Below are 7,204 nucleotides of genomic sequence, written 5' to 3'. Positions count from 1 at the left end.
GATAGTAATTTGCCCTTAGTTTTTTGTGTTGTTAGTTTCAAGCATCTCTTTAGGAAATACATTATTGGGACCAGCATCTTCCTGATTCACTTTTTATGCTTCATTTACTGTTTACATAACAACGTAGATTATTATTAGCCTGTTAAAGAATCTTTTAATTCTACCATGTAGAGTTTATATTGGCATTTGAAGTGTATTGTGATGAAAACAAATGTCATACAAAATATAATGGTCTGCTGCCATCACAAACATACAATCAAACCCGGAAGTTTTGTTTATTAGCAACGGGTCTGATAGATAACGAAAGGCCAGGGTGACTTGCGGCACATGTGTTAACTATAGTCTGAATAATCTACTTAAAGGCTTTCATAGATACGTTTGTGTCTGAAACTCCTTAATGAGTGGGTTTACTGAATGATAATTTATATCGAGATAAGTTTACAATATAAATTCTAGCTGTAAAGCCTAGATTTAGGAGATATTTAGTCGGTTGTGTGAGCAATCATATGGCATTAAGGGTGACAACTTTATCTGTCACTGTTTCTAAAGATAGAAAAGTGTGACATAACTTAAGAACCTATTCTGTATAAAGTATGACTGTTGGTGTTTTTTAATCCTATGACTAAATTGTACTAACAATCATTTAACGAATTTGAAAATAAATAAATTCGGGGATGTAAAGGGCTCCTCAATGCTTCGGTTGTGAAGGGTTGGTCTTGCTACGCGACGCGATGATAATTAATCCCTGTGTTTTAGTCTCTTCAATATTTTGTTGGTGACATTGAGATATATTTACCCACAACGAAAACAAGTATAGCGCTTATAAAACCCCATGTAAATATTCTATCTCCTCTACCAGAACCTTTCATTTGTAGACATTGTTTTCATTGCAAATTAAAATGGAAAATAGTAAAATTAGGGATATAAGGAGTATGCGCTCCGGGTGGTTTCGTTGTTAGTCAGAAGGGTTAAGCACCACGTCTCCGGCAACACGCTTGAGATTGTATACGGTTTCCTTTTTGAATACATTCATACATTAAGATCGGCCCGTTCTGATTGAAATGTATTTTAAAAAATGTAAATAAAAATGACACAAAGATTGGCCCACAAGATGAATAAGTCTCTTCACACAAAATTAGATTTAAACAGAAAGTAGAAATATTTATTAAGATTATTCAAAATGTGGTTTTTAGTTCTCATTGTCAACTAAATAGTTGAATTTGCCACAAAACATTGTATATAGATTTTATTTGTTATAATCTATTTTAAAATCGATTTTAAAAAATGGACCAACGCGTCTATCTTACGGGTAAAAACAATATTAGTTTCTATGATTTAATTTAATTACTTGATTTTCCAAGTTACACAATTTTGATAATTCTCTGGAGAGACGTACAACAAACAATGTTATGGCTGCGTCGATGACAAGAGAATCGTCAAATTAGAAGTTAACCTTCAATGCTTACGTGGCCGAGTTAAAATCCAACAAGGTGCGCATTAATTTGTTATCAATGTTATTTTATTTGAGTCGGGAATCATAATTATGTAACAGTTTATTTGTTATGTGTGAATAATCACAAAATGAAACCGAACATAAACGGTAAACCGCTCATCGCGCGTTATCTTCTAAACAATCTACAACTTCTGTCTATTATCCAGTAAATCTTGGTATCCAAGATGTTTAGAGCATAAAATGAAAATAAAATGTGGTGTCTATGAGTGGATAATGGATATATTTCCTCTCCTGGCTGACTAAATTAAGTTCGCTCGGGCTGAAATACCAACATTCTAAATGTATCCGAATGGCATTGTCCAAACAGTCTTAGAATTAATGCATAATAACCCGAAAATATTATTTAGTCCAAACAATCATATGATCGCTTCATAATTCCAATACATAACTTAAATAAAAGATTAATCTCAAATTAAACCTGAAGATAATATTAAATATTTGTAAAGACTGAAAATAAAATACTAAACGTAATTATATATGAATATAAATAATTATTAACTTCTTTCCTCATATACATATCTAGACGATAGTACTACTTTTTGACACAATTCTTTCCTGGTGACACGTTTCACAATACATACCCACGTGAAACATGTCACAATACTCAACCATACAAATATAAACCTATTCCAAACCGTACACAAGTTTATTATCAAAGCTGTTATAAAACCTATTTATATCATTTCTACCCAAATATATACCTTTTCCCTCTACACATCTTTGTCCCGGACGCCAAATAGCATTACCAATTTCAGATTGCAAAATACTCACAAAATCAAAATTGAGTTTGGCACAGAGACTAGCATAAACATTATTTTCAGACTGTTTTAATCGAATATTCGCTAAATTAGGTTTACTGGTGTAATGTTTTCTTTGTTTTTATTAAGTTTAATGCAACTTTAATAAACTTTAATTCAAAGCTTTGAAGATAAGGTCGACCTGCAACGGTGACTTTAAGCATGAAAAAAAGATAACTTCTGCAATTAGGAAGCCATATACCACTGACGATGTAATAACCAAAGTAATAACTTACTCTGAATACATCCATTAAATGTATAATTTGTTCATTTGCAAATACAGTAGGTAGAAAGAGATGAAAGTAATCAAGAAGTGAATACTTCCAAGATTCATAACAGCTGGATACGGTTGAGAATGTTTGTGTGTAAATTAAACAGTTTAAGATTAATGCAGATTTTGTAAAACTGAATCTAAATCCATACACATGGATGAGATTAGTCAGTATAATCAAAAGAAGCATGTACTTTCTAAGCCGAAGGTCAGCACTACAATTCCAAGCACGTCTTGACCTGTACATTTCGGGCTGCAGTGAATCACATCTTGCCCTTGTGATGTTTAATCCACGTAAATATATGTTGGTAATTTCTCCATAGTGATTTTGCAAGAATTATTAAAATATGGAACAAATGTTTTCAAAACCTTTAAACAAAACTGGATAAATCGAACCGGAGTGTGTCCATGAATAACAATTCAGTCGGCCCATGATCGTCTGTACCTAGACAGCATACGGGCCACTTTTGTCAGATATTAAGAGACACAAACCATGAAATAAATCCTCTTTCGGAATAATTTTAAAATATCAAAGTGTGATACACGCATTAAACTTTAACTGAAACATGTGAACATCATTCATTAGATTGTATGCATAATCTTTTACACTTACATGACCAAAACTTTACTTTTAATGAATTATTGGAAAAGGTTAATGAGTACACTGGACAACAAATTTTTACAAAAGTCATGTTACTGAAATAAAATTAGTCAATTCTTATCAATTTTTATGTGCTGAACACGAATATGACAGTCAAATTGCAAAATTGGCTCTAGTTTTTTTGTAATCTGCAAGAAATTAATGTTTACATAACGAAATGCATTCCAATAGTAAAAGGTCAACTGTAATAGCCTACCTATAAAAAATCAAGTCATTGACTACATCTTAGATTTCTTCGCCTGTCTCTTGTACAGCTGTTCGGGAGCATCTCTGAGGAGTGTCCAGCAGTAGTCAGCCAGCATTGTAGTGGACCATTTTCCCTGGTATCTTTGTTCCATTGTTGCGATATCTTGATGAAAACGTTCGCCGTGTTCATCACTAACAATACCACAGTTGCTAGGAAAGAAATCCAAATGGGAATGAAGGAAGTGAATCTTTAGAGACATATTGCAGCCAAGTTTCTTATACTTCATCAACATGTCTTCTACTAGTTCCTTATAGTTTTCTGCCCTAACATTTCCGAGGAAGTTTGTAGAAACTAGGCGAAAAGCATTCCATGCTTGTTTCGCGTCACCTTCCAGCAAGTTGTTGAACCGGTCATCTTTGAAAAGCTCTCGAATCTGAGGACCCACAAAAACTCCCTCTTTAATCTTTGCTTCGCTGAGTCGAGGGAATTTTTCATGCAGGTATCGGAATGCTGGCAAAGTCCGGTCAATGGCTTTCACGAAGTTCTTCATCAAACCTAGTTTGATGTGAAGGGGTGGTAGCAAGATTTTCTGAGCCTCAACCAGAGCTGGGTGTTGGATATTCTTCTCTCCAATGGCTACATTCTGCCTGTGAGTCCATTCCTTCCTCATGTAGTGCATTTCCCTTGCTCGGCTATCCCACTCGCATAAGAAACACATGTATTTTGTATATCCTTGCTGCAGTCCCATTAAAAGGGCAACTACCTTCAAATCACCACAGAGGTGCCAGCTGTACTTGTTATACTCAATGGAATTCAGTAGCTGCCTTAAGTTATCGTATGTCTCTTTCATGTGGACAGCATACGCTACTGGAATAGATGGAAGAATGTTTCCATTGTGCAAAAGCACAGCCTTGAGACTCAGTTTCGAAGAGTCCACAAATAGTCTCCATTCTTGTGGGTCATGAGTGATTTTTAAAGCATTCATGAGGCCCTCAATATCGGAACAGAATATCAGATTACTTTCCTTTCTGAAGAAAGGCTCCAATTGCTGGTGGCGCTTTCGATATGCAGTAATTGTGACATCTTCTTCTAGAAGATTCCATTGTTGGAGTCTTGATCCTAGCAATTCTGCCTTGTTCTTTGATAAGTCCAAATCACGAATCAGGTCATTTAGTTCTTCCTGTGTTATTCTGTGTGGGGTTGATGATGCACCACAGTGAAAATCTGGATCACTGCATGCTGATGGACCAGGAGAAGAACAGGTCGACTCACCTTTGTCTTCGTCAGATGAATCAAGAGAATATTCTGCTGGAGGTTCTGGAATAGGAAGTCCCTCACCATGTGGAACTGGTCTCAATGCAGACGGAATGTTTGGGTAGACTATTCTCGACTTCTTTCGCTTCGTTATTCCGCCGGAAAGAGGAGGAACCAAGCAGAAGTAACAGTCATTTAGGTGGTTGCCTGGCTCTCTCCACACCATTGGGACTGCAAACGGCATTGATGACCTTTTGCAATTCAACCACTGTGAAAGCTGTGTTGTACATGTAGCACAGCATATATGCGGAGCCCAAGGCTTGTCTTGGTCACCAACCTTGCATCCGAAGTAAAGATGATATGCCTTCTTCACTTGAGAATTGATACTTTTCTTCTGGTTGGCAAATGTCACTTCCCCACAAATATAGCAAAAATTATCCGCGGTATTAACACACTTTCGAGGCATTACTGTTCTTTATTGTACGTAAATGGATAAAATAATAAGTTTTATGTAACAGTAGCTTGAACTGTCTCGCACAACGTCTAAAATATTTTAAATGCTGAACCTATCTGATTGGGCTTTATATAGTACACTGCTTACGTCAGCTTCAGCAGCCGCCTGGCATTAGTATAATAGGCCTACACATGTATAGTACACTGCTGACGTCAACTTACTTCAGCAGCCGCATGGCATTAGTATTGCATTGCATCAGAAAATGATGCAATCAACTGTGGATGATGTGAGCATGATGGTATTATGCAATGTTACATCATTATTCCGGATGTTGCTGCAGTCCTACTGGAGAAATTTACACAGTGAAACATAGAAAATGAGGTATATGAATATCTTCAAAACGAGAGCCAATACAAATTTTTCACGGTTATATTCGTGTTCGGCACACCAAAATACTACAGATTAGGGCCTTTTCAAGTCAGTAATGATTTCACTGTTGACCAGTGGTATAGAACTGTTTGATGATGGAAACTCCTGGGTCGTTGGTATATTTTGTAAGATGTATCCCATGGAATAATGACTGTTGAGTACATGTTTAAGCTGTATATTGCCTCAATGCTATAATATCTGGTTCACTGGAAATATACGGCGGTACACGTATTGACAGGATCGATTCCATTATGTACCCATATAGGGGTTAAAACCACACACCGCCATTAATTTGTATACTTTAGCAATGAGAGCCGCGATACGGTACAAACATTGGTATGTGGATCCTATCGCAAATTCCTTTATGGTGACCTTGATTCTGACACCAGTTTTATCAATGTACTGAATATAGGCTTTTTATTTTGTAAAGGTTGGTAGGTAAATTTACTCTAGAGGAACATATACTTTTACCCCAAAGTATTTCGGTAAAATACATTTAATGCCTTAGCATAAAGTCATGATAAACTTTAGTATGTGTGTATATCGCTCCCATCTAGCCCTTCTTGGGGTTTCATTTACCAATATGCTATATAACTAAAATTTCTCCTTGAGCCTTATTTGTTTCATTTGCGATTGTGTCTTCTTTCAGCGTTTGTTGTGGCAAAATGCACCAAAATAGTTATAAAAGCTAAGTCATTCGAGAAAATCATGAACCGCCTGTCATATCCCACGTGCCTGACGTCGAATCTGAAATATCGTACTTGCATCTGCAAAATAATAGATTCGTCGATAACCTTCTGGAGGTGAAGTCACGTCTACCCCCATTCTCTCATTCTACACCACGACAGCTCCAGTAGCCTAGTGGTTTGAGCTTCCGCCTCGGAAGTGGGAGGTCGTGGGTTCAAACCCCGGTCAAGTCACACCAAAGACTTACAAAAATGATACTAACAGCTGAACGCTAGGCCCTCAGCATTACGAGGTTACTGTTAGCACTGTTCGGCCTGGTGTCAGGATAATATGATTTGGGTGGGACATCATGCTACATGTCTGCGGCATGATGCCCCAGTATTAGACATAATTATAAACTGCCACACTGCAGACATCGTAGCGATATAACTGAAAAATTGTTAAGGCTACGTTAAAAGTCCTAATCATACACACACATACATTCTACATCGCGCTCAATATTAGCTTTTACCGGCATTAATTCGCAATAGTTATGCATATAAGATATTAATTTAGTAATACACACAATTTACCTAAACAATATCAGCTGTTTAATATGTTTGAAAATTGTTAATTAGGAACAGCTTGTATTTTTAGGACTGCACCACGTTGATTTTATACTCAGCAACATGCCAATGATGACATATGGCATTCGTGTTAGACAGCACGGGGCATTCTGATCGCTAAATATATAACTATGACATGTATTACTGAACTGGTCTTAAGTTTTGTGGAGGAACAATGGCGAGTCTTTGTAAATTTTAATCATTTTGAAGACTAGACATATTGTATGTACAGCTATGATCTCTAACAGTGGTCATTCCGCTGGTAAATATTCGGATTTTGAGGTTTTGTATAATTTGTTTCAATACTTGCATTTTGGGCTTCAACTTAATTATACAGACAAATATG

This window comes from Sinohyriopsis cumingii, chromosome 6 (genome assembly GCF_028554795.1).
Source record: "Sinohyriopsis cumingii isolate HCF-2022 chromosome 6, ASM2855479v2, whole genome shotgun sequence".
Lineage (NCBI taxonomy): Eukaryota > Metazoa > Mollusca > Bivalvia > Unionida > Unionidae > Sinohyriopsis > Sinohyriopsis cumingii.
The sequence above is the reverse complement of the archived record's forward strand: the minus strand, read 5'-3'. Positions refer to the sequence as shown.